Source organism: Oncorhynchus nerka, unplaced genomic scaffold (assembly GCF_034236695.1).
Source record: "Oncorhynchus nerka isolate Pitt River unplaced genomic scaffold, Oner_Uvic_2.0 unplaced_scaffold_7402, whole genome shotgun sequence".
Lineage (NCBI taxonomy): Eukaryota > Metazoa > Chordata > Actinopteri > Salmoniformes > Salmonidae > Oncorhynchus > Oncorhynchus nerka.
In genome coordinates this window covers 1-5,065 of record NW_027033912.1, presented here as the reverse complement: position 1 = coordinate 5,065, position 5,065 = coordinate 1, and the positions used below count along the sequence as shown (strand labels likewise).

General features: G+C 45.2%; 1 pseudogene; it reads left to right on the top strand.

The window, feature by feature from the left end:
* The first annotated feature begins 2,772 nt into the window (after positions 1-2,772).
* LOC115127911 (ADP-ribosylation factor-like protein 4C) lies at positions 2,773-3,323 on the top strand (annotated as a pseudogene).
* The last annotated feature ends 1,742 nt before the right edge of the window (positions 3,324-5,065 follow it).

Below are 5,065 nucleotides of genomic sequence, written 5' to 3'. Positions count from 1 at the left end.
GAGGGGTAGTAAGAAGTCAATTGTTGCACACGCGCCCATCAAATTACACACATTCCCAATGTCAAGACAGACATCAAATAAAATTATATTTGTCACTGTCACGCCCTGGCCATAGAGAGGCTTTTATTCTCTATTTTGTTTAGGCCAGAGTTGCCCTCCTGTCCGGGAGCTGACAGAGTCGCCCTCCTGTCCGGGAGATGCCAGAGTCGCCCTCCTGTCCGGGAGATACCAGAGTCGCCCTCCTGTCCGGGAGCTGCCAGAGCCGCCCTCCTGTCCGGGAGCTGCCAGAGCCTCCCTCCTGTCCGGGAGCTGCCAGAGCCGCCCTCCTGTCCGGGAGCTGCCAGAGCCTCCCTCCTGTCCGGGAGCTGCCAGAGTCGCCCTCCTGTCCGGGGGCTGCCAGAGCTGCCCTCCTGTCTGGGACCTGTTGCGAGGGTCCCCAGTCCTGGGTCGGCGGCGAGGGTCCCCCCTCCAGAGGCGCTACCTAAGTGGGCCATGCCGGAGGTGGAGCAGGGTCCACGTCCCACACCAGAGCCGCAGCCGTAAAGAAGACCCACCCCGACCCTCCCCTTTAGAGTCAGGTTTTGCGGCCGGAGTCAGCACCTTTGCCCCAGAGGCATATCACTTACTGGCCAGAGAGGCTTTTATTCTCTATTTTGGTTAGGCCAGAGTGTGACTAGGGCGGGCATTCTATGTTCATTTTCTATGTTTTGTATTTCTTTGTAGTTTGGTCGGGTGTGGTTCTCAATCAGAGACAGATGTCTATCGTTGTCTCTGATTGAGAACCATACTTAGGTAGCTTTTTCACATGTGAGTTTTGTGGGTAGTTGATTTCTGTTTAGTGTTTTTCACCTTTCAGGACTGTTTCGGTTATTCCCTTTGTTATTTTGTATTTAGTGTTCACTTTGGTCCTCATCTTCTTCCACCAACAGCCGTTACAGTCACATGCTTCGTAAACAACAGGTAAACTAACAAGGACTTTCTTACTTATGGGTATTTTAAGATAAGATAAAGATAATATTTAATAAAGATTAAGATAAAGATAATATTTAATTAAAAAAATGTGACAGTAATAAATACACAGTGAATAACAACAACGAGTTAAAATAACATGCCTATATACATGGAGTACCAGTACAGAGTCGATGATTGAGGTCACTAAACTCAGCAAAAAAAGAAACGTCCCTTTTTCAGGACCCTGTCTTTCAAAGATATTTCATAACAATCCAAATAACTTCACAGATCTTCATTGTAAAGGGTTTAAACACTGTTTCCATGCTTGTTCAACGAACCATAAACAATTAATGAACATACACCTGTGGAATGGTTGTTAAGACACTAACAGCTTACAGACGGTAGGCAATTAAGGTCACAGTTATGAAAACTTAGGACACTAAAGAGGCCTTTCTACTGACTATGAAAAACACCAAAAGAAAGATGCCCAGGGTCCCTGCTCATCTGTGTGAATGTGCCTTAGGCATGCTGCAAGGAGACATGAGGATTGCAGATATGGCCAGGGCAATAAATTGCACCTGTGGAATGGTGAGACGCCTAAGACAGCGCTACAGGGAGACAGGACAGACAGCTGATCGTCCTCGCAGTGAAAGACCATGTGTAACAACACCTGCACAGAATCGGTACCACCGAACATCACACCTACGGGACAGGTGCAGGATGTCAACAACAACTGCCCGAGTTACACCAGGAACGCACAATTCCTCCATCAGTGCTCAGGCTGTTCGCAATAGGCTGAGAGAGGCTGGACTGAGGGCTTGTAGGCCTGTTGTAAGGCAGGTCCTCACCAGTCATCACCGGCAACATCGTCGCCTATGGGCACAAACCCACCTTCACTGGATCAGACAGGACAGGCAAAAAGTGCTCTTCACTGACGATTCGTGGTTTTGTCTCACCAGGGGTGATGATCGGATTCATGTTTATCGTCGAAGGAATGAGTGTTACACCGAGGCCTATACTCTGGAGCGGGATCGATTTGGTGGTGGAGGGTCAATCATGGTCTGGGGCGGTGTGTCACAGCATCATCGGACTGAGCTTGTTGTCATTGCAGGCAATCTCAATGCTGTGCGTTACAGGGAAGACATCCTTCTCCCTCATGTGGTACCCTTCCTGCATTAATGTCCGGGAACTTGCAGGTTACTTGGTCGAAGACTGGGGTAACATCTCACAGCAAGAACTGGCAAATCTGGTGCAGTTCATGAGGAGATGCACTGCAGTACTTAGTATCTGGTGTGGCCACCAGCTGCATTGACTGTTACTTTAGATTTTGACCCCCCTTTGTTCAGGGACACATTATTCAATTTATGTTAGTCACATGTCTGGGGAACTTGTTCTGTTTATGTCTCAGTTGTTGAATCTTATGTTCATACAAATATTTACACATGTTAAGTTTGCTGAAAATAAAAGCAGTTGACAGAAGACGTTTATTTTTTTGCTGAGTTTATGTATATATACTGTAGGTAGGGATAAAGTGACTAGGCAACAGGATAGATAATATACAGTAACAGCAGTCTACTGTAGGTAGGGGTAAAGTGACTAGGCAACATGGTATATAATAGACAATAGCAGCAGCATACTGTAGGTAGGGGTAAAGGATAGATAATAGATACTAGCAGCAGTGTGTGTGGTGAGCGTGTTGGGATGTCAGTGTAAGTATTCCCTGTGCATGTACATAGTCAGAGCAGGGGAGTTAGTGGAAGAACAGGTCAGCTCCTTTTTCCTGCTGACAGTGAGGGAGAAGTTGTTCCTCTCAAATTGAAAATGGGCAACAGTTTCTCCAACATATATCTGCTTTCCAATCACTACACATCGTGACTTTGGGTTTTGGATTCAGCTGGCAAAAGGACTGTTCTTTAGCAATTGGATTCAACACTGAGAAAATCAAACTGAGTAATGGTACCGCGAAGGGAATCAGTTGTCACTTCTGGGACGTCGGAGGTCAGGAGAAGCTGCGGCCCCTGTGGAAATCCTACAGTCGGTGCACGGACGGCATCATTTATGTGGTGGACTCAGTGGACGTTGACCGGTTGGAGGAGGCTAAAACAGAACTGCATAAAGTCACAAAATTCGCAGAGAACCAGGGGACACCTCTTCTGGTGATAGCCAACAAGCAGGACCTGCCCAAATCTCTTCCAGTCGCAGACATTGAAAAACAGCTGGCTCTCCACGAGCTCACTCCATTTACCACATACCACGTCCAACCTTGCTGCGCCATAATTGGCGTTGGACTTCACGAGGGTATGGACAAACTATATGAGATGATATTAAAGCGGAGAAGATCTTTAAAGATAATGACCACCCATGTGTCATAACCTATATGGACCATGCTTTACGAAATATTACTGTATCTAAGTGCTTTTCTGGTATGCCGATGCTGCCCTAAAATGACGTTTACTTTGCGATGATTTTTGTATTTCCTTTCATTGGGTTATTGTCAAAGTTGCTGACGCTATGAACCCTATTAGCTGAACTATGCTTTTGTACGGAAGAGGGTGCCTCTGTGTGTGCAAGATATATACCAAGGTTAACCAAAAAAAAACATGAAATTACTTTTATCATAGGAACAAAGCATTGATAAATGAAAAAGGGCTGGCCCGTTATTTACTGCTTTACGGTGGATTCTAATTCTGTAGCTCAACATGTGATTTTGAAGTAACATCCCATAGCCTACCTATAGGCCTACTGTGATTGACTATGGACATGCTGGTTTTTAATGTGAACTATTGAGCTCACCTGATGGAGAAACTCACACTCTACAGGTGTTTGACAGCGAGGGTGACTGAAGGGGTGGTCACCCAGTTCAATGACTTTAGTCTATCAGAGAGCTAATGGGTATCTCTCTAGTCAATGCTGATCTGCCAGACATTACTACTTAGTCTGTTACTCTCAATCTAGAGGGTGCTGTGTAGCCTAATCATTTTACGATTTAATGTGTGACTAATTTGAGCTCACAAACCAGAAGGATGAGTATGGTCTTTCAGGTTTTAGAATGGAGGTGTTTTGGAAAGGCCTACCTGTTGGTGTTGGATGTGTTTCAAACCTATTCTGTTTTTCCAGTCCACCAACAAGCAAAGCAAGGGTTAATTTGTGTGTCATTTCTATTTCTATTATAGAGCTGCAATGCAGAGTCCGATGTCTTCATGCACAGACACTGGGTTACCTGTGGTATTAGTAACTGGTTCCCTGTGAGGTATTAGTAACTGGTTCTCTGTGAGGTATTAGTAACTGGTTCCCTGTGAGGTATTAGTAACTGGTTCTCTGTGAGGTATTAGTTACTGGTTCCCTGTGAGGTATTAGTAACTGGTTCTCTGTGAGGTATTAGTAACTGGTTCTCTGTGAGGTATTAGTAACTGGTTCTCTGTGAGGTATTAGTAACTGGTTCTCTGTGAGGTATTAGTAACTGGTTCTCTGTGAGGTATTAGTAACTGGTTCTCTGTGAGGTATTAGTAACTGGTTCTCTGTGAGGTATTAGTAACTGGTTCTCTGTGAGGTATTAGTAACTGGTTCCCTGTGAGGTATTAGTAACTGGTTCTCTGTGAGGTATTAGTAACTGGTTCTCTGTGAGGTATTAGTAACTGGTTCCCTGTGAGGTATAAGTAATTGGTTGTGTGTGTGTGTACAAGAGTTTGAAATTGTTGAGTTTCCAATCACTCTCAGCTAAGGAAAACACACAGACATTATTCTCTCTCTCTCTCTCTCTCTCTCTCTCTCTGACTGTCTCTCTCTCTCTCTGTCTCTCTGACTGTCTCTCTCTATCTCTCACACTCTCTCTCTCTCTCTCTGACACACACTCTCCATTAGTCATTAGGAGGATCTACTGGAGTCTGAAAGAAGAAAAGAGATCCCTCGGTAACAGGACCTTCTGTGCTTTGTCTGTGACCTGTTGAACCCTACTGTGGTTGGGTATGTGTTCTATGTGCAAGGGAGATTAATCAGGAGGAGATGGCCACCTGATAAGGGCAAGACAGTTTGATCTGTGTAACTGGGTGTTCCTACCATACAATTGTTCTTGCTGTGTGTGTGTGTGTGTGTGTGTGTGTGTGTGTGTGTGTGC